Consider the following 24,248-nt stretch of genomic DNA (forward strand, 5'->3'; position numbering starts at 1 on the left):
GGTGTACAAATTCAAGTAATTTTAATCTGTTTGGATAACAGTACTGTAAAAAAAATATATGCTTGTAAAAAAAGTGCCCTCAGCAGGGCACTTTTAGTTTGCGTTTGGAATATCTTACTATAATAATGGGCGTAATGTCTGTCCGCCCGTCTGTCATTCAATCACGGCCAAACGGCTGGTCCGATGGACCTGAAACTTGGCAGGATTATAGTTGGGACCTTTGAGATGGTTTATAATGGGCTTTCATCCTATCTCCCCCAACCCTCCGAAAGGGGGTGGGGGTGAGATTCCCTGAAACGGAGCTGGTTCTGCCTGTGAAGCGAGGCAGGTTATGCCCGTAGACTTAGTTACTTTACGAATTTTCATACATAATTTCTGTATACATATGTTTGCTAGTTCAAGTAATTGTAATTTGTTCATGTAACAGCTCTACAATAAATATGGTTATAAACAACTTCCTTCAATAGAGAAGCAGCATTACTTGTGAGGTAGGGACTGCGATTACTTGGGTGAGACGTGAAAGGAATTAAATGCCAGATTAAATCAACATATTGCACTTTTTGTAGACTTTTTGGAAAAAACCACATTGAATTGAATGTTTTCGTAGTAGTATAATGAGGAGATATAATAATATTGTTGCAATGAATATCTTAGATTCTGCGTTAATACAGCTGACAAACGAAAACGATATAAATTCAAAGCCATTTCTATATACCATTGACCATATTCTACCTAACACATTAGAAGGAGATTTAAAGGAAAAAACTCAATATTATCAGTAACTCTTGTTATTGTTAACCCAGGACAGGTTTTTCATTCCTCATTTGAATATCATCTTCAGATGTAATGACCTCTGTATGTATTAAATGGTTTTGGTATTTGCTTGATAATTCTTTGGAGTAAAGGCGAAAGATCTTGTTCTCTGTTGAATCACTTTCCTTATGGCCATTGTGTGTGTGTATGCTTAATAATCACAGTAGATGCACGTGACTTCATTATATAAGCGAATACCACAAGCAAATGACAAGTACAAAAACAGTACCAAGCGCTCTCCCTTGTTTATGGTTTTAGTTGTGACCGCATGATACCAGATTATCCTGGAAAGCGCTTGGTACTAGTTATCTATCTACCTATCATTTTCCTGTGGTATATCCCCTGTAGAGGGGATATAACCTCTAGAAGCAGTAACTTTCTGCCTATCATTTTCCTGTGGTATATCCCCTGTAGAGGGGATATAACCTCTAGAAGCAGTAACTTTCTGCCTATCATTTTCCTGTGGTATATCCCCTGTAGAGGGGATATAACCTCTAGAGGCAGTCACTTTCTGCCTATCATTTTCTTGTGGTATATCCCCTGTAGAGGGGACGTAACGTCTAGAGGCAGTAACTTTCTGCCTATCATTTTCCTGTGGTATATCCCCTGTAGAGGGGATATAACCTATAGAGGCAGTCACTTTCTGCCTATCATTTTCCTGTGGTATGTCCCCTGTAGAGAGGATATAACCTTTAGAGGCAGTCACTTTCTGCCTATCATTTTCCTGTGGTATATCCCCTGTAGAGGGAATATAACCTATAGAGGCAGCAAGTTTCTACCTATCATTTTCCTGTGGTATATCCGCTGTAGAGGGGATATAACCTCTAGAGGCAGCAACTTTCTGCCTATCATTTTCCTGTGGTATATCCCCTGTAGAGGGGAGATAACCTCTAGAGGAAGCAACTCTCTGCCTATCATTTTCCTGTGGTATATCCGCTGTAGAGGGGATATAACCACTAGAGGAAGCAACTCTCTGCCTATCATTTTCCTGTGGTATATCCCCTGTAGAGGGGATATAACCTCTAGAAGCAGTAACTTTCTGCCTATCATTTTCTTGTGGTATATCCCCTGTAGAGGGGATGTAACGTCTAGAGGCAGTAACTTTCTGCCTATCATTTTCCTGTGGTATATCCCCTGTAGAGGGGATATAACCTATAGAGGCAGTCACTTTCTGCCTATCATTTTCCTGTGGTATATCCCCTGTAGAGGGGATATAACCTCTAGAGGCAGTATCTTTCTGCCTATCATTTTCCTGTGGTATATCCCCTGTAGAGGAGATATAACCTCTAGAGGCAGCAACTTTCTGCCTATCATTTTCCTGTGGTATATCCGCTGTAGAGGGAATATAACCTCTAGAGGAAGCAACTCTCTGCCTATCATTTTCCTGTGGTATATCCGCTGTAGAGGGGATATAACCTCTAGAGGCAGTATCTTTCTGCCTATCATTTTCCTGTGGTATATCCCCTGTAGAGGGGATATAACCTCTAGAGGCAGCAAGTTTCTGCCTATCATTTTCCTGTGGTATATCCCCTGTAGAGGGAATATAACCTCTAGAGGAAGCAACTTTCTGCCTATCATTTTCCTGTGGTATATCCCCTGTAGAGGGGATATAACCTCTAGAGTAACTTTCTGCCTATCATTTTCCTGTGGTATATCCCCTGTAGAGGGGATATAACCTCTAGAGGCAGTATCTTTTTGCCTATCATTTTCCTGTGGTATATCCGCTGTAGAGGGGATATAACCTCTAGAGGCAGTAACTTTCTGCCTATCATTTTCCTGTGGTATATCCCCTGTACGAGGGGATATAACCTCTAGAGGGGCAGTAACTTTCTGCCTATCATTTTCCCTGTGTAATATCCTCTGTAGAGGGGATATAACCTCTAGAGGCAGTTAGTTTCTACCTATCATTCCTGTGGTATATCCCCTCTTGGTATATCACTGTAGAGGGGATATAACCTCTTGAGGCAGCAAGTTTCTGCCTATCAGTTTTTCCGGTGTGGTATTTCCCCTGTAGAGGGGATATAACCTCTAGAGGCAGCAACTTTCTGCCTATCATTTTCCTGTGGTATATCATCTGTAGAGGGGATATAACCTCCAGAGGCAGTTAGTTTCTACCTATCATTTTCCTGTGGTATATCCCCTCTTGGTATATCACCTGTAGAGGGGATATAACCTCTAGAGGCAGCAAGTTTCTGCCTATCATTTTCCTGTGGTATATCCCCTGTAGAGGGGATATAACCTCTAGAGGCAGCAACTTTCTGCCTATCATTTTCCTGTGGTATATCCTCTGTAGAGGGGATATAACCTCTAGAGGCAGCAACTTTCTGCCTATCATTTTCCTGTGGTATATCCTCTGTAGAGGGGATATAACCTCTAGAGGCAGTTAGTTTCTACCTATCATTTTCCTGTGGTATATCCCCTCTTGGTATATCACCTGTAGAGGGGATATAACCTCTAGAGGCAGCAAGTTTCTGCCTATCATTTTCCTGTGGTATATCCCCTGTAGAGGGGATATAACCTCTAGAGGCAGTATCTTTCTGCCTATCATTTTCCTGTGGTATATCCTCTATGGAAGGGGATATAACCTCAGAGGCAGTATCTTTCTGCCTATCATTTTCCTGTGGTATATCCCCTGTAGAGGGGATATAACCTCTAGACGCAGCAACTTTCTGCCTATCATTTTATTGTGGTATATCCACTGTAGAGGGGATATAACCTCTAGAGGCAGCAACTTTCTGCCTATCATTTTCCTGTGGTATATCCCCTGTAGAGGGGATATAACCTCTAGAGGCAGTATCTTTCTGCCTACCATTTTCCTGTGGTATATCCCCTGTAGAGGGGATATAACCTCTAGAGGCAGTTAGTTTCTACCTATCATTTTCCTGTGGTATATCCCCTCTTGGTATATCACCTGTAGAGGGGATATAACCTCTAGAGGCAGCAAGTTTCTGCCTATCATTTTCCTGTGGTATATCCCCTGTAGAGGGGATATAACCTCTAGAGGCAGCAACTTTCTGCCTATCATTTTCCTGTGGTATATCATCTGTAGAGGGGATATAACCTCCAGAGGCAGTTAGTTTCTACCTATCATTTTCCTGTGGTATATCCCCTCTTGGTATATCACCTGTAGAGGGGATATAACCTCTAGAGGCAGCAAGTTTCTGCCTATCATTTTCCTGTGGTATATCCCCTGTAGAGGGGATATAACCTCTAGAGGCAGCAACTTTCTGCCTATCATTTTCCTGTGGTATATCCTCTGTAGAGGGGATATAACCTCTAGAGGCAGCAACTTTCTGCCTATCATTTTCCTGTGGTATATCCTCTGTAGAGGGGATATAACCTCTAGAGGCAGTTAGTTTTTCTTTTACCTATCATTTTTCCCTGTGGTATATCCCCTCTTGGGGTATATCACCTGTAGAGGGGATATAACCTCTAGAGGCAGCAAGTTTCTGCCTATCATTTTCCTGTGGTATATCCCCTGTAGAGGGGATATAACCTCTAGAGGCAGTATCTTTCTGCCTATCATTTTCCTGTGGTATATCCTCTATGGAGGGGATATAACCTCTAGAGGCAGTATCTTTCTGCCTATCATTTTCCTGTGGTATATCCCCTGTAGAGGGGATATAACCTCTAGACGCAGCAACTTTCTGCCTATCATTTTATTGTGGTATATCCACTGTATAGGGGATATAACCCTCATAGAGGGGCAGCAACTTTCTGCCTATCATTTTCCTGTGGTATATCCCCTGTAAGAGATATAACCTCTAGAGGCAGTATCTTTCTGCCTACCATTTTCCTGTGGTATATCCCCTGTAGAGGGGATATAACCTCTAGAGGCAGTATCTTTCTGCCTATCATTTTCCTGTGGTATATCCTCTATGGAGGGGATATAACCTCTAGAGGCAGTATCTTTCTGCCTATCATTTTCCTGTGGTATATCCACTGTAGAGGGGATATAACCTCTAGAGGCAGCAACTTTCTGCCCATCATTTTCCTGTGGTATATCCCCTGTAGAGGGGATATAACCTCTAGAGGCAGCAACTTTCTGCCTATCATTTTCCTGTGGTATATCCTCTAGTAGGGATATAACCTCTAGAGCAGTATATTTCTGCCTATCATTTTCCTGTGGTATATCCTCTGTAGAGGGGATATAACCTCTAGAGGCAGTATATTTCTGCCTATCATTTTCCTGTGGTATATCCCCTGTAGAGGGGATATAACCTCTAGAGGCAGTATATTTCTGCCTATCATTTTCCTGTGGTATATCCCCTGTAGAGGGGATATAACCTCTAGAGGCAGCAAGTTTCTGCCTATCATTTTCCTGTGGTATATCCCCTGTAGAGGGGATATAACCTCCAGAGGCAGCAAGTTTCTACCTATCATTTTCCTGTGGTATATCCTCTGTAGAAGGGATATAACCTCTAGAGGCAGTATCTTTCTGCCTATCATTTTCCTGTGGTATATCCCCTGTAGATGGGATATAACCTCTAGAGGCAGCAAGTTTCTGCCTATCATTTTCCTGTGGTATATCCCCTGTAGAGGGGATATAACCTCCAGAGGCAGCAAGTTTCTACCTATCATTTTCCTGTGGTATATCCTCTGTAGAGGGGATATAACCTCTAGAGGCAGTATCTTTCTACCTATCATTTTCCTGTGGTATATCCCCTGTAGAGGGGATATAACCTCTAGAGGCAGTATCTTTCTGCCTATCATTTTCCTGTGGTATATCCTCTGTAGAGGGGATATAACCTCTAGAGGCAGTAACTTTCTGCCTATCATTTTCCTGTGGTATATCCCCTGTAGAGGGGATATAACCTCTAGAGGCAGTATCTTTTTGCCTATCATTTTCCTGTGGTATATCCTCTGTAAAGGGGATATAACCTCTAGAGTCAGTATCTTTCTGCCTATCATTTTCCTGTGGTATATCCACTGTAGAGGGGATATAACCTCTAGAGGCAGTATCTTTCTGCCTATCATTTTCCTGTGGTATATCCTCTGTAGAGGGGATATAACCTCTAGAGGCAGTATCTTTCTGCCTATCATTTTCCTGTGGTATATCCTCTGTAGAGGGGATATAACCTCGTGAGGCAGCAACTTTCTGCCAATCATTTTCCTGTGGTATATCCCCTGTAGAGGGGATATAACCTCTAGAGGCAGTATCTTTTTGCCTATCATTTTCCTGTGGTATATCCTCTGTAAAGGGGATATAACCTCTAGAGTCAGTATCTTTTTGCCTATCATTTTTCTGTGGTATATCCACTGTAGAGGGGATATAACCTCTAGAGGCAGTAAGTTTCTACCTATCATTTTCCTGTGGTATATCCCCTGTAGAGGGGATATAACCTCTAGAGGCAGTATCTTTTTGCCTATCATTTTCCTGTGGTATATCCTCTGTAAAGGGGATATAACCTCTAGAGTCAGTATCTTTCTGCCTATCATTTTCCTGTGGTATATCCACTGTAGAGGGGATATAACCTCTAGAGGCAGTAAGTTTCTACCTATCATTTTCCTGTGGTATATCCCCTGTAGAGGGGATATAACCTCTAGAGGCAGTAAGTTTCTACCTATCATTTTCCTGTGGTATATCCCCTGTAGAGGGGATATAACCTCTAAAGGCAGTATCTTTCTGCCTATCATTTTCCTGTGGTATATCCTCTGTATAGGGGATATAACCTCTAGAGGCAGCAACTTACTGCCTATCATTTTCCTGTGGTATATCCCCTCTTGGTATATCCCCTTTAGAGGGGATATAACCTCTAGAGGCAGCAAGTTTCTGCCTATCATTTTCCTGTGGTATATCCTCTGTAGAGGGGATATAACCTCTTGAGGCAGTAATTTTCTGCCTATCATTTTCCTATGGTATATCCCCTGTAGAGGGGATATAACCTCTAGAGGCAGTAATTTTCTGCCTATCATTTTCCTGTGGTATATCCCCTGTAGAGGGGATATAACCTCTAGAGGCAGTAAGTTTTTACCTATCATTTTCCTGTGGTATATCCCCTGTAGAGGGGATATAACCTCTAGAGGCAGTAAGTTTCTACCTATCATTTTCCTGTGGTATATCCCCTGTAGAGGGGATATAACCTCTAGAGGCAGTAAGTTTCTACCTATCATTTTCCTGTGGGTATATCCCCTGTAGAGGGGATATAACCTCTAGAGGCAGTAAGTTTCTACCTATCATTTTCCTGTGGTATATCCCCTGTAGAGGGGATGTAACCTCTAGAGGCAGCAACTTTCTGCCTATCATTTTCCTGTGGTATATCCCCTATAGAGGGGATATAACCTCGAGAGGCTGTAACCTTCTGCCTATCATTTTGCTGACGTATATCCCCTCCTGTTTATAGCGAGTCTTTATAGAGATGAAGTTGCAGATAGAATCGCCATCAAACAAAATAAATGGGCTTCTCTTTATCTCTGAGTGGTCCCCCTGAATACTGGGAGGAAATGATAAGTCAATCTGTGACAGATATTCACAGCACACGGAGGTCTGTTTTCATAGTCCCGTCATTATTCGTTGTTTCTAAGCTGGGTAAATCTCCAGGTTAGTAACTTTATAGTTTTACAGACTGATGATTTTATCGTCATATTTTATCATTGAGTTCAGTATCTTCATATTTTATAAATGATTATTTTCGTTGTATCTTAAACTTTATGTTTTAACAAATTTGGTAATTTTCATCATTATGTCTTTTATCAGTAAGTCTTACGTCCATCTTTGTATTTGCTGAGTAATTTATTCCTTTGTATCTAAGAGCAGTATGTCTTGAAGTTTAGTGATGCCGTCTCTATTATTCAAATTTGTTGTGCATCGTATCTATGATGAGAAAGGCCAAAAGATATTTGACTTTTTTTATTTTATAATTTACTTTGATGGCCTCTCCGCATATCAATTTCTTCGTGGGTAAGCACATCTGTATCTTATGAATGATTTTGTCAATAGTGTGTATTTAAAGTAAGTTCCCTCATAACTTCCTTTAATGAACAGCAAAACATTCACCAGAACTTTGCTCTAAGCCAATCAGTATTTAACTTGAAATCCCGAGTAACAACCAAAAAAATATGTTTCACAGCGTAATCTATACTGTATATACAGTTGAGCATAAAAACTATTTAGATTTGCTAGATACAATTTAATGATAATTTTCCAGTACAGAAAGTCAACAGTGACTGAACTTCCTTGTAACTACAAGCAGTAACCATAGGGTGCTGCATTGTAACCAGCAATGACAACAGTTCCTTGAAACCAGTACTAGTGTTGCCAATATCGGTTGCTGGTCCTTGTAACCAGAAGTGTGAGTGGCTGTAAACAGTGTTGCTAGCAGTGCTAGCAATTGCTTGTAGCATTGTACCCAAAAGTGACCATAGTTCTTAGTGTTGTTAAGTTTCCCTGAGGTTGCTTGAAACTTGCAGCATTGTAGGCTAAAAGTGATTGCATTACCTAGTGACTATACTCTGTTTTTTTCCATCTAGCCATCCGCTTTTGGTGTTTGCACATGGTAACACTGCGCCCCGGGCCTTAAATAATATCCTATTTCGAATATCACGTGTAATTCGCATACAGTAAATCATTAAAACACTTTTCAGTTGCAAATGTACACCTAGATATCCGTTTATTTACCTAAAACTTACACAGCGTAACTATTTAAAGTCAGGGACGTAGTGTTACCATGCGCGACCACCACAAGCACAGAGTATAGTAGGCCTAATCATCAGTGTCATAAATTCTGTATTGAGCACTTTCTGCACTTCCTTGCAGCCAGGAGGGGAACACCATGAACCGCAGGAAGCTTCCAATAAAATGTGAAGAAGTCAGCGAAGAGGAGAAAGCCCAGATGAAGCTTCCAACTGGTGCAAAGTATGGACTTGTGCGCTGCACGCCAGGGAATATTCTCCTTCCTGCCAGGTGGGTGCAAATTATCTGAGGCCTCTTTTCCCTTGTTCTTGAAATCCTCACAATTGTACGAGGTTCGTTTTTGCTTGTTCCTGTAATTCTTCAGTTTTATGAGCATCAACCTTTAACATATATGGAACTGGGATTGTTGAACTACTAATCACGTGACGTTTAGAATTGTGTTTTGATTCCTTCTTAATAGTTATTGTATCTAATGAAATTATTGACATTTTTGTGAGAATTATTTTCTTGCAGTAATGCAAGTTGTATTTTGCCATATTATCAGTGGGTATATTGTTCATTTGTTAATTTTTTTCTGCCAGGAAATATTAAGTTTGCCATTTATATTGTTCAAGTAGTTACGGAGTAAAATGTGCAAATTATTCCTCTTCAAACCCAAAAAGTGAGTTGGGTTTCCAGTATCTCAAGTGACCCCTAGCTTGGAGATTGTTTTCTACTCAGGACGAAGTTGGTTTTTTAGACTCAAATCTTTAATGGGTTACCAAAAGGCAGACATTAGCGTAGATTTGAAATGTCTGGGTGCTTGATAACGCATTTTATGCGCCTAAATGATTGCAGAAAATTTGATTGTAGGTCACAAGCCTTATGAAAGAGGTTGGGAACTTTAGGTTGACGTATCTGACAAAAAAAAGAGAGAAAAGAAGAAGAAGAAAGAAGAAGAAGAAGAAGAAGAAGAAGAAGAAAGCCTTTGTAGAACCTAGAATCCAACAAGCAAGACTAGTAAGATTATCCATTAAAATTTAAATTCCTCCTCCAGGTACGCAGATCTTGCATCGAGCATCTACAACTTAGAATTCCGCAGTGACGACATAGCAGTCGTGACGTATCCCAAAACTGGGACCGTTTGGACGGCCGAGCTTCTGTGGGCTATGACGCACTTCGATCAGCTCCACACTTTGGATACAGAGCACATAAACTTGAGGAATTTCTTCATAGATCGTGTGAGTTTGAATATATATATATATATATATATATATATATATATATATATATATATATGTATATATATATATAAAAAATATATACTATATATATATATATATGATAATAATAGATAATATCAAAGCCCATAAAACATAAAAAAACACCAAAATACAGAGAGAGAAATACTATATTTCAGAGAACTGCTGTCTCCCTCTTCAGTAGATGAATAAGAAAACAAAAAAAAAAGTTACAGAAAAGGTGGTATTTATACCTAGAGGTCCATCCACAGGTAAGCCAATAATTTTAGGTCACTCCCGCTGATAATCTTCCTTTAATCTTCTTAAGCATCGGTTAAATGAAAACCTGATCGACGATATCTGAGTCCCATGCTCCCTTTGAGACATTCATTACCTGCCTCTCTTTGATCAGGGCCAATTCTATCTTTTGACTCTTGTACCGGCAGTTGCTGCTATAAATTATATGTGACAAATTCCAGTTATACTATGATTATGTTCATTTATATGGTTGAAAATAGCTGAGTTCTGTTGCCCATACCTAACTGACCGTTTGTGCTGTATTAATCTCTGGGGGAAGTGATTTTCCAGTAAATCCGATGTAAGATTGGTCACAGTCCAGGAATGGGATTTCGTAAACGCCTGTGTCCTTGGAGGACGTCTTTTGTTGGACGTTAATCAGGGATTTGGCTAAGGTATTTGGGTAAGTAAATGCAAAAGGGTTAGATTTCCCGAGGGCCTGGGTCACTGTCTTAATCCTGTTCAGGTGTGGAATTTTAATTTTAATTTTATTGTTGGGTGTGTCTCTGGTCTTGTCTTGAGGGGGTCGGTAGAAAATTACGTTTGCTTTGTGAATTGCTTTCTCAATTATATGGTCAGGATATCTTAAAGACGAAAGCTGTTTACGAATTAGTTCAAATTCTTTTTCCAGGAAATGTGGAGAACAAATTCGTAAGGCTCTTAAGAATAGGTTGCTGGCTATGCCTATCTTAATAGGAATGTCATGATAGCTGAAGTAGTGAATATATGAAAGTGAGAACGTTGGTTTTCTGTATATGGTAAATTTGTATTCTGTCGTGTCTCTGATTATTAAAACATAAAAAAAAAGGAATTTTGTTGTCTGTTTCCCATTCAACTTTAAATTTGATCCTGGGCAGTAATGTGTTTAATGTTTTTGGGTTTTATTGCATTTATTACTGTAGTTTCAAAGTATTCCATGTAAAGGTTGGCTAAAACAGGACTTAAAGGACTACCCATACTACACCCGAATTTTTGCTTATAGAATGGTTCCCCGAATGAAAATATGTTATTAGCTCCGATGGGAAATGATCTGAATAAGGGGATAGTTTTTCCTTCAAAAAGTGAAGAACGTCCTGTACTGGTACTTTTGTGAATAGGGAATGTAAGTCAAGGCTTAAAAGTTTTATGTTGTGAAGTGGTATATGTGCTTCTCTGAATTTGTGATAAAAATCTTCCGAATGTTTAATGTGACTGGGAGAAAAAGTGCCTAAAAAAGGGGTAAGGAGGCTAGCTAACCATTTAGAAATTTTGTAATTGAAAGCTCCGGCACATAAAACGATGGGTCTGAATGGAAGGTTGTCTTTGTGAGTTTTGGGAAGGCCATAAAAGTAAGGTAGTTTAGGATTAATTACTTTTAAGCCTTGACGTAGATTCTCTGTTCACAAAAGTACCAGTACATGACGTTCTTCACTTTTTGAGGGAAAAACTATCCCCTTATTCAGATAATTTCCCATTGGCGCTAGACAAAATAATAAAGTCAGTTGAATTATGCGTATCTAATAATGTATTTTCATTTGGGGAATCATTCTATAAGCAAAAATTCGGGTGTAGTATGGGTAGTCCTTTAACTCTTGTTTTAGCCAACCTTTACATGGAATACTTTGAAACTACAGTAATAAATGCAATAAAACCCAAAAACATTAAACACATTACTGCCCAGGATCAAATTTAAAGTTGAATGGGAAACAGACAACAAAATTCCTTTTTTTTTATGTTTTAATAATCAGAGACACGACAGAATACAAATTTACCATATACAGAAAACCAACGTTCTCACTTTCATATATTCACTACTTCAGCTATCATGACATTCCTATTAAGATAGGCATAGCCAGCAACCTATTCTTAAGAGCCTTACGAATTTGTTCTCCACATTTCCTGGAAAAAGAATTTGAACTAATTCGTAAACAGCTTTCGTCTTTAAGGTATCCTGACCATATAATTGAGAAAGCAATTCACAAAGCAAACGTAATTTTCTACCGACCCCCTCAAGACAGTACCAGAGACACCCAACAATAAAATTAAAATTAAAATTCCATACCTGGACAGGATTAAGACAGTGACCCAGGCCCTCGGGAAATCTAACCCTTTTGCATTTACTTACCCAAATACCTTAGCCAAATCCCTGATTAACGTCCAACAAAAGACGTCCTCCAAGGACACAGGCGTTTACGAAATCCCATTCCTGGACTGTGACCAATCTTACATCGGATTTACTGGAAAATCACTTCCCCAGAGATTAATACAGCACAAACGGTCAGTTAGGTATGGACAACAGAACTCAGCTATTTTCAACCATATAAATGAACATAACCATAATATAAACTGGAATTTGTCACATATAATTTATAGCAGCAACTGCCGGTACAAGAGTCAAATGATAGAATTGGCCCTGATCAAAGAGAGGCAGGTAATGAATGTCTCAAAGGGAGCATGGGACTCAAATATCGTCGACCAGGTTTTCATTCAACCGACGCTTAAGAAGATTAAAGGAAGATTATCAGCGGGAGTGACCTAAATTGGCTTACCTGTGGATGGGATCTCTTGGTATAAATACCACATTTTCTGTAACTTTTCTCATTCATCTACCTGAAGAGGGAGACAGCAGTCTCTGAAATATAGTATTTCTCTCGTCTGGATTTTTGGTGTTTTTATGGGCTCCTTTTATTAGATGGAATTCTGTTTATATATATATATATATATATATATATATATATATATATATATATATATATATATATATATATATATTATGGCTTATGGTGTGCCTATGTTTGCATATTTTTTTTAGAATACTTTAACAGTATGTTTATGTATATACTCTTAGTATTACCAGTATGATTATAGCTACCACTTACACTTTACAATATATATATATATCAATCACAATTATTGTAATATATATAATTAATCAACTTTGCTCGACTTCTATAGAATCTATAGTGTTCGGTCAAAGCTGAGTACAGGATGACCTCCAGAAATGTTAGATTTCAACTAATAATGGATCTTAAAGTATACTTTTCTAGATACGTTACTTATCTAGTAGACATAGAGTCTTAGCCTGTTGATTGTTCAGAACTTCAGATGGTCTTGTAACTCCCAAATCAACTTGGTATGAGAAATTTATTCACAAATGCCAGTTCTAAAAGCACATACCAATTCCAGGATTTTATATATCCTCCAAGCAAAGATGACCCATCGCCACTAGTGAAGAGGTTCTTGGAAAAGATTCCAGACGGTCGGGTGGAAGATGGCGTCGTCCTCCAGTTAGCAAAAGCAGAGACCGGTCGCAGGATTATTGAAAACGCACCTACCACTCCACTTCTTTAACGAGGGCTTGTTGAATAAGGCCAAGGTGAGATTTGTAATTATTATTTATTTATATATTGATGTTGTGGTTTACCTAGGCCGATGAGTAACTCATCTTCATATAGGCCTAATGCGGTACTTGAACTTGGCAGAAATCTTTAACCTTAATAATAATAATAATATAATAATAATAATAATAATAATAATAATAATAATAATAATAATAATAATCTGATAAAAACCAGCTTTTGTTGATGGTATGGTTTACCTTACCCGATACATGACCAGGGTAGAAATTCTATAACCTTAATAATAACAATCTGGTAAAAACAAGCTTTTATTGAGTGTTATGGTTTCCGTACACCGATGAGGTTCACACTCTTTGGCTTCACATAGGCCTAACTCGATACATGACCTGGTAAAAACAAGCTTTTTGTTGGTGTATGGTTTACCTAGACCAATGAGTCACACTCTTGACTTCACAATAGGCCTAACCCGATACATGTTACCTGGACCAAAATAAAATCTAACCTTAATAATAATAATAATAATAATAATAACAATAATAATAATAATAATAATAATAATAATAATAATAATAATATAATAATAATAGTTTGGTAAAAAAAAAACATGTCACTAATTTTTCACAGGTCTATGTCGCCCGAAATAACCCAAAGACACGTGTGGTCTCCTATCACTTCTTCCTGCACCAGAGGCAAGACCAGGCCATGGACAATGTGACTTCCCAACAGGGCAGAGCGATTCATGACGGAACACATGCAACTATTCGCCTTTCTGGGGCCATATCCAGCAAGCGTGGGACCTGAGAGACCACCCAAACCTCCATTTCATCTTTTACGAGGACATGAAGGCAGACATTGTCAAGGAGCTGCAGAAATTGAATGACTTTCTCTCTTTGGATCTCACCCTCGATCAACTGAAAAAGTAAGTACACTGGAGAGAGAGCAGAGAGAGAGAGAGAGAGAGAGAGAGAGAGAGAGAGAGAGAGAGAGAGAGAGAGAGAAGGTGTTTTGATTTGATATAAACACTCAGTACCTACATATTTTGCTTCCGCCAATTACTTGATAATTTTCAGTTTTTATTGAATTTATTTTTTTAGCTAATGGCGATTTAGGCTAGTCCATACGAGTGCTGCGTGTGTTGAATTAATAATAATAATAATAATAATAATAATAATAATAATAATAATTAATAATAATAATAATAATAATAATAATAATAATTCAGTAGCAAAAGCCCTCCACTGGAGCCTGTGCAAGAAACATCAGCTACCTTGCATTAATAAGTGGTACGAGCACCAACCTGAAGGAGTGATAGAAAACGATCAGGCAAAGATCCTCTGGGACTATGGTATCAGAACGGATAGGGTGATACGTGCAAACAGACCAGACGTGACGTTGATTGACAAGGTCAAGAAGATGTATCACTCATTGATGTCGCAATACCATGGGACACCAGAGAAGAGAAAGAGAGGGAAAAATTTGATAAGTATCAAGATCTGAAATAGAAATAAGAAGGATATTGGGATATGCCAGTGGAAATCGTACCCATAATCATAGGAGCACTAGGCACGATCCCAAGATCCCTGAAAAAGAATCTAGAAACTAGAGGCTGAAGTAGCTCCAGGACTCATGCAGAAGAGTGTGATCCTAGAAACGGCACACATAAGTAAGAAGAGTGATGGACTCCTAAGGAGGCAGGATGCAACCCGGAACCCCACACTATAAATAACCACCCAGTCGAATTGGAGGACTGTGATAGAGCAAAAAAAAAAAAAAAAAAAAAAAAAAAAAAATAATATAATAATAAAAAAATAATAATTCTATACCATTCACAGAATTGCAGAAGCCACAAGCTTTGACAATATGAGGAGAAGGGATCAAAACCAGCCTCTGATTAAAGGTACCTTTTTCCGTAAAGGAGTCATTGGCGACTGGAAAAATCTGGCAACCCCCGAGCTAGATGCCAAGATGGACAGGTGGATTACCGAAAACTCGAAGAAACTGGGCATTACATTTAGATACGCATAGTTGTGTGTTAATCTTGATTTCTGCTTTATATGAATAACGGCAGATGAGTGTTATCGTTTGTTAACCTTCCACTGAAATGACGGTTATGGTAGATAACGTAAATATTATTTTAAACGCTTTTAGAAAGCTAGGATGAAATTTGGTAAAAGTATATGTAACTTCAAGAAACAGTGTCAAGTGAAACAGCTATTTCTTATCCACTGTTAAAACGAGACCTTACCTTCGTTAACTTGGCTTTCGAAGACAAATTTATCCTGAAATCATAAAATAAACTGATTTTACACACACAAGTTAAGCGTTAGTTATTACTTAGCAACTTAAATCCAGTGTGTACATGGTGGAAAAAAAGGAAAGGCGTAATATATTATTGTGTGTGTGTGTGTGAACCCTGTTTTCCTATATCTTCTAAGTTTTTGATTGATATGTAATGGTTGATTTTGTGTTAGTTACTAAACTGGCGTTACAACATCTAGGTTTTTGACACTTGTTTCCATCTATCAAGGCATATTAGACTACAACGTTAATTGCCCCTCCTTTCCGGGGTTTCTTTAGAAATAATAAACAATAATATTCAAGTGAATAAAACTGTTTTGCGTTTGTTTTATTTATATCCCTTTATTTCGCTGCATGCTGTGATTATATTTGAAAATATGTAATTTTAGATTGTCTGGTAACTACCATGAAACCATCAATGGTTCAAATAGTACATTTTGTTTGTTCCAGTTAAAGAAAGTTCTAGAAATTAACATCAGTAACGCCGTCGCAATAACTATTAGACATGTAATAACGTCATCGCTCAATTCGTGTAACGACTTCTCTGACTGATCAAACGTTCGTAAAATTGAAATTACGTAACTCCATGGTGGTTATAATACCTCCATGCGACTCGATGGTAAACGATGTAGGACGTCAACAGTGAATGAATATTTCCACGTTTCAGAAAATGGTTTCACTTTCCGTAGTGTTCGCTGTAATGTTAAATCCCTGTATAGCTATTTTGTTGTTAGAGAAATGTAAAAATTTTGAGATGTACTGTATTTAAAATATTACTTATATTACATAAGGAGTACACTTCATCCTCTGTGGACGCTTAATGGCATAAAAATGCCTTTCCGCAGCCCAAACAGTACTATACGTACACTGATGACACAAATTAAACTTGAAATAAGATCAAATATACTTTTAGTTTTATCATGAAATTTTATTTACTTTCCTATGTAGACATTATACTTTGAAACATTACCTTGAAAAATTTGACATAATTCTTTGAAGCATTACCATGAAACGTTTTGTCATTAGGTCTAACTCTGAGTGGTAGAATGATTTGAACTGCGGCAAATTGTAAACAAACACTACATATGGCTTCGAGATAGTGTTATCTGACGATTCTTCTTAAAATTGTGTTCCCAGCGTAAGCTAAACGGTCATCATGATTATGGACGCGTCAACGATAGTCATAGTAAGATATGAATTTGCATAAGTAAGGTAGAAGACCTTTTTGAGAAACCGGTGTGGTAGATTGTACCTTGAGAGGCCGGTAAAATTTGACTTGTGTCCACTGGCCAGTCGAGTTCAGAATGGAAATTCAGTATTGCAATACACTCCCTCAACACCTGAATTAGTCCTGGCCACAGTCTTACCCATAAATTCGGTAATTTTAACTAAATACCAACGCTGCAGGTAAAATTGTCTGCTGAATTAGGGTAGATCACCACGGCAGGCCAACAAGGCCACCTACAATCAACGCTTGCCACCCTCCGAAAAAGTACATTATAACGCGTCCTGACACCCGAGATGGGCATCAGTCGCGACTTGTTGTTGGTGAGAAACGGAGCTAAGGACCTCTACTCTCCTTTCGAAGTAAGTATTTTTCTCCAAGTTAGAATTAAGGCCAAATTTTAAGATTTAAACAGAGGGTACTGAAAATGGCGTCAACGACAGTGGAAAATCTCACCAAAACGCTTTAGAAATTTTTACTTACAACTAAAAATGTTTCGAAGATTGACGCCATCTCGATGTTTACGGAGTCGTTTGTGTCAACAACTTTCCATTTCCTGTGATAAATCCGCACACCACTTGTACCCACAGACGCTGGAGCACTTTCATCACAACAATCGAAACACGATTTCTCACCAACAAACAAGCCAGGAGTAAACAGCTGTTTTGGTAGAAGATGACGAGAAGCGTTGCTCTTAGCTAATTTTTAAATAATTATTAAAACATCAATATTTTACATATTTATGATGATTAATTTGAAATATTCGTTATTGAAAAAGTAACTCGACTCTGACTCATATTTAAGTAATTATTTTTCTGAATTAGAACGTTCTTTTATGTTTGTATTATGACGTCACGACATCTTGACTTTCGTACCTATTGTAAATAATTGCTATACTCAACTGTCTTGCAGAACAGTTTACCAGTTATTCATGCAGATTGTTATCAGCTATTCATGTAATTGTTATAATCGTAATGCGCATATATATCTTTTATTATTTACTTTTTGGATATATGAAGATGTTTTACTGCTGGATTACCGCCGTAGTGTGACGCAATCGTTTTCGGTCCCTGGGCCTCTGTCTGTTTTCGACACCATAAGAAATTATGGGCCGAATTTGCAATGACCAGAAAGTCGTTAAAAGAGGAAAGTTAGCATTGAGTGGGGCATAATGTTTTGACTGAGAAAAATACAAATTTATTCAATAGCTAGCTTGTAAAAAATACTTGGTTATAAAAACTTGATTGACAACTAAGCAGCATGTCTACTATGGGTTTCAGAGACAGTGCAAGCACGTTTTGGGCAATACCTATTTCTGTAAGGAACACTCGTAACAGAACGAGATTTTGCTATAGTGCATTACAAACCCAGTGCCGTAATTTATAAGGGTATCGTGAATCACTAATCATAAAGAATAACGACACTTGTCCTGTACCAAGAGACAAAAACTCCATTATGCAGAAATGGATACGAACACACGTATAAAGCTCCACCTACCCTCTCCCCCCCCCCCCCCCCTCCATCCGCCATCCCTTTTCTTCTTCGTTCCTCCGCCTTCCTTTCTCTCTCTCTCTCTCTCTCTCTCTCTCTCTCTCTCTCTCTCTCTCTCTCTCTCTGTTGCCATTCGGTATGTGTTGACCCTCCAAACTGGGTATAAGACTACACACAAAACGTTGAAATTGGTGAAATTAGGCTATGTATTGGAAGTATATATACATAAATATTAAAGCAATTTTATCATTATTGCATTACTATGACAACTAGAATTCATGGAACAGTTTATAATAATGGAATGGCGTATGTGTGAAGCCTCCACTAATGTGGCAACGATGATTTTGCCATTCTTAGCATGCAAACATTAAAGCATGCAAACATTAAGGTTACATTTATTTCTGGCATACGATTATTAAAGAAATTCAAAATACTAATATAGACTGAAATCAATGAAAAGTGCTAGCAAAACAAAAAAAGCAAAAAAAAAAAAAACATGTATATATTCACTTTTCCGTAGTCTTTCCTCTATGCACTATTTTCCGTATTCGTTCCTCTATGGTTTTCGGCAGCCAGATGTACGAAACGTTAGAAACATTTGATTGTATCTACTTTAGAAATATCTGTAATTTTTCGGGGTAATTTGGTTGCAAAAAGGGATAATATACATGAATTAAATCAAAATTTTTTAAATAACAAAAGTAAATTTAAACTAAATAACGAGTAAGTAAACAGTTTTAGGGAATAAAACTTTACAGTTTCGTCGTCTGCTGTTTATAATTGTGTTTATGGCGCGCGCGCTTAGAAACTAGGAACAGCAACGGGTTTAAAGTGCAATGTGGAGTGAACTGAGACCAAAATGTGTATAATAACAATCAAATAACCACTGTGGAGTTTCAGTTGTGATGGCAGTAAGGATAAAAACCACCGATTACAAGGTAAGAATGAATTCAGTTCAAACCATAAACCCCCAGGAATAACAAGTTTCTATCACTTTCAACTAATATAGGCAACAAAGTGTTGTTTATTGTGCTGATTACAACTGCAATCTTGAGTAAGATCAATAAACGTTACATATATGCGCTAACATTGTTCAAATGAGTGCTGGGAAGGCTGGGGAAAGATGGTGGCCATCACTGATCAGAAACCTTCCATGAAAAACGTAGCCGCCATATTGGATTTCAAAAACTGCCTTGAAAACATATTTTTACGAAGAGCTCACATGCTTATTTTAGTTCGTGTGGGGCTTTCATATATCACATTATGTTGACGAAACTTCAGTCTTTTAAATGGTATGCTTAGAGTTGCAATTGTATTCTTGTTTCACCAATTAAATATCGAGTGAATAAGACCCGTCCACCGTGATGAGGGTTGGCCTGCCGTGGTGATTTACCCTACCTGCATTACCGTTGGTAACACCGCTGTCAGTGCTGGCCGCTAGATGCCCCACCTTGCCCATTGCTCTTCGTTCTCTTGGCCAAATGGACGCATTCCTGCTCTAAGCAAACTTTTTTTTGGTCTGTGGCCCGACCCACAACGGTTTGATTTGGCCTTAATTCGGGTTGATGACCTTGGATAACGATTTGGATTCTGCCCCAGTTTGGACCCTGGATTGACCTGACTGCCTTTGTCTTGATGACCTTGGATTACGATTTGGATTTTGCCCCAGTTTGGACCTAAGATTGACCTGACTGCCTTTGTTTTGATGATGGACACGCCCCAGAATGAATCTGTCGACCAACATCTCGAAGCGGGCCTCATCTGCCCTGCATTCGGAACAATCCCCCAGCGAAGATGTCGGAGCCCACCGTTCCTGCTCGTCGTGCAAAAAACGGAGGAGTAGCTAGTACTCTCAAACACGACAGACATTAATTTTGTATTGGTTGTAGGAAGGTAAAGTGTATCGTTAGGCAGAGGTGCGATGAGTGTAAGGATTGGTCGGTAAACCAAATGGAAGATTACCTGAAGCATAGGAAATCAATACTAGCTTCCAAAAGGAAACGTATGACAGTGTTAGAACCTAGGCAGTTAGATATGGATGAGCTAGAGTCGGAACTGTTTAAGAAGTTAGAGGACAGATTGTCTTCAAGTAGGGTAAAAAACCGCATGGTACAGGGGTGGACCATGTACGATCAATGTGTATAACCCCAAGAAACCAACAAGAAGTTGCATCTGATGCCCATCTCCGATGTCAGGACGCGTTATAATGTACTTTTTTTGGGGTTGTGCACATTGATCGTACATGGTCCACCCCTGTACCATGCGGTGTTTTACCCTATGTCTAGCTAGTTTACCAATTTCACATCTAAGCTCAATGAAGATAGAGATAGTAGTAGTAGCAAAGTTGAAACTAGGGTAAACAACCGCGTGACCTGAATCAACTCAACGACGATCACAGCATGCCACCCTCCGAAAAAGTTCTTATAACGCTTCCTGACACCGGAGATGGGCATCAGTCGCGACTTCTTGTTGGTGAGAGACAGAACCAAAGACCTCTACTCTCCTTTCGAAGTAAGTATTTTCTCCAAAGTTAGAAATTAAGGCTAAATTTAAAGCATTAAATAGAGGGTAGTGAAAAGGGTGTCCAAAGCAGTGCAAATCTCACTAAAACGCTTTCAAAATTTTTACTTGCCCTTAAATATTTTGTAAGATTGACGCCATCTCGATGTTTATGAAGTCGCTTGTGTCAACAAACTTCCCATTTCCTGTGATAAATCCGCACACCACTTGTACCCACAGACGCTGGGGCACTTTCATCACAACTATCGGAACATGGTCCCTAACCACGACGTTTTTAAGGAAAATGACAATTTGTCTAAAATTGCGTTTGTTCCGATACGTAATACAAACCCTCGGTCCTTTAACAATAGGAAGGTAACTAGCGGCAGCTGGGACGGTCGTAAGCTTCGAACAAGGGGAGAACGGTAGTTAACTGCTTGTCCGATCGTGCGCGCGCCCGCGCGCCCGAGAGGTGAAGAATCACTTTTGCTTTCGGCCGCGGGTGTGAAGGACGTGTTCGTCATCGCTCTCTGCCCGCTTCATCGTCGTATGCTTTGTTTATATTGTGTTTCTACTAATGGTTTGGTTTGACTTGAAATGAAACTGTAAGTACACTGTTTTCATTTCATTACTTAATTATGAATCAACATGGAGCTATCGCCGTAGAGACGGCGATTTCCGCTCTTTTCATGTATTGAACCCTTGAATTATGTCTCGGTGCCGAGGGCGGGCGCACTCGCGCCGAGTCATGTATTTTGGGCGAAAGTGTGTAATTGAAAGATGTAAGTACTCTTTTTCATTATATTTTTGCCCTGTGCGTTCGTTGCCGAGAGCTTGATTGCGCTCGGCAGAGCCTCTTATTTTGTATGAATAGAATGCAATGAAAGTGGATTCGCAATGCAGTTTTCTTTTCATTTTCATTTATTAATTGCATCAAATTTAATTTTGGATCAATTTCCGCTCTTACCCGGGAATTAATCCTTACGATTTATTGCTGTGAAAGTGAAAATAGCAAGTGCAGTATTGTTCATTTTCATATATATTTATGATAGCATCATATTATTATGGATCAAGTTTCCGCTCTTACCGGGAATTGATTTTTCCCTCTTTAAGTTCTATGAAGTGAATCGCAAGTGCAGTATTCTGTTTCATTTTCATATTACTTTTTCACTGCTGTGCGGGGGTAGGGGAAGCGAAGGTCTGCCAGGAAGTCGTCGGAAAGCTCTCCCGCGACTCCCTTTGGTATCCGATTCTTCGTCTTCTTTCCTGCCCCCCGCTCAGCTTCCTCGTATTTTGTTTTTGGGGTCTTCCTTCCGTTCGGGGTGGGGCATGTCTCACCCCCCCGTGCGTGAGGGAACCCCTCTTACTAATCTGTCTGTGCTACCGCAGGTGCTACATCCGTGGGAGACGACCTTGGACAGGTATGGCCACTGCGGCTGCAGGGCGTGCCTAGCATCCACGATCTGCTGCAGAGTCTAGCGAGGTCTGGGGCGGTGACCTTGGAGTGGTCTCCACTACAACCTTCACGGCCGCTTATGCTGCTCCCCCTCCCCCGCTGGTCTACACTCCCCATGCTGTGTCGGTGACGCCGTCTGCCGCTTCTAGGGCCGGTCGCCGCCGTACCGAGGAGGGTATGCCGCCGCCGCCTGTGTTTTCTTCGTGTTGCCTGCCCCAGACTTTCCGCTGTTCCAGCAGCTCGCCCCTGGACCGGCCGCCAGTACCACGCTGGCTGCCGATGATTCTACGAGGCGATGGCTGGGCCTGCCGTACCTGTCGCTGATGTGGTTCCCGCTACTGGCTTGGCTGTCCCTTCTGTGTTTACCGCTGCCGCTGTTCCTGCCGCTCCTGAGCTGGTTGCTGTTCCTGTCGCTCCTGGTTCCTGCGCCTGTCCATGCTGGTCCTGCCCATGGTGTGTCTTCCCCAGTCCCAGGTCCTTCCGGACAGGTGCAGTCGGGCCGTGTGCTTCGCAATAGGCCCGACTCCGGCCTGGATGGAGGACCTGACGACTGTCCTGCGTGAGCTGACGAAGAAGAGGAAGGTGTCATCTTCGTCTTCGTCTGTTGCTGCCTCTTCCCTTCGACTTCTAAGGCCCATAAGCCGAAGAAGAAGAAGGCTGCTCCTCCCCCCCCTAAGAAGTCTCCTTCGGGAACTTCTAAGGGCCCGTCCCACCTCGGTTGGGACGGGGGGTCCTTCTGCTGGTCCTCCTGCTCCTTCGGGAGCGGTGGCCCGTCTCCCCTTCTGTAAGGAAGAGATAGACGGGGACCAGAGGAGTATCGGTTAGCTCTGGTACTTCCTCGCCTGGTGCTAGCGGCGATGCCGCTACGCCAGGTTCCGGCTCGGTCTCTCGTTCGTTCGAGGGAGATCCCGAGTGTACGCTCTCCCTCGGGAGACCGTGCAGCCAAAGTTTCGGCGCCAGAGTTCGCTCGGCGCCAAGACCACGGCACGGAGCAGAAGGCTGGCGAGAACCGCTCAGGTGACTCCTCGCCAGGCCAGCGGCCGCTCTCGCAGCGACCAGCTGGTAACCGGGTTTTGTTATTCCCCTAAGAAGACTCCTTCGGGAACTTCGAAGGGCTCGTCACATTCCGGTGTGACGGGGGGGTTCTTCTGCTGGTCCTCCTGTTCCGTTCGGGAACGGGGCCCGTCTCCCCTTCTGAGAAGAAGAAGAAGACGGGGACCAAGGGTGTGCTGGCTACCGCGGGTACACCCTCGCCTGGTCTTGGCAGCTCTGCTGCTAAGCCAGGTACCGGCTCGGTTTCTCGTCCGCGAGAAGTTCCGAGTGTACGATCTCCTTCGGGTGACCGTGCAGCCAAAGTTAAGACGCCTGAGTTCGCTCAGCGTCATGACCGAGCACGGAGCAGAAGACTGTCGAGAGCCGCTCAGGTGACTCTCGCCAGGCCAGCGGCCGCTCTCGCAGCGACCAGCCGGTACCTCTGGGTGGACGTGACGGTCTCTGACCGGCCACGGGTTGAGGCTGGGAAGAGGTCCCCCAGGTCCCCTCGACCGACGGTACCAGCCTCGGCTGGTACCAGCGGTTTGACGTGCCGCGAGGAACGCTCACCGGTCTCACGGCGAAAGCAAGCTCTGCAGGTCACCTGACCGCCGCTCCACAGGGACCGGGCGGATACGGTGACCAGCAGCAGCTCGTCTGACGCGCAGCGGGACCGGGGGGTCGACGTGCTCAGTCGAGCCGCTCGCCACAGGTGAGCGGCACGGCCAGGCCTGCAGATCGATCCCCACCGCGGGTTGGTGATCGGCTGCAGCCCCCCACAGTACGCTGGTCCTGCCAGCGAGCGGGGGGGGGGAGCGTCAGGTCTGTCTCTCCACTACCTTCAACTTCCTCGGGCTACACCGGGAAGAGCGAGGTAGTCTAGGAGTGATCGTGAGAGGTGCGCCGCTCACAGATCCCGTCACGACGCCGCACGTGCCACGTATGG

At 41.1% G+C, this 24,248-nt stretch overlaps 1 pseudogene; it reads left to right on the top strand.

Annotated features, from left to right (window-relative positions):
• The first annotated feature begins 7,267 nt into the window (after positions 1-7,267).
• LOC135202831 (sulfotransferase 1A2-like) overlaps positions 7,268-24,248 on the top strand; it is a 25,231-nt pseudogene continuing 8,250 nt past the window's right edge.

The sequence above is a fragment of the Macrobrachium nipponense genome, chromosome 33 (assembly GCF_015104395.2).
Source record: "Macrobrachium nipponense isolate FS-2020 chromosome 33, ASM1510439v2, whole genome shotgun sequence".
Taxonomy (NCBI): Eukaryota; Metazoa; Arthropoda; class Malacostraca; order Decapoda; family Palaemonidae; genus Macrobrachium; species Macrobrachium nipponense.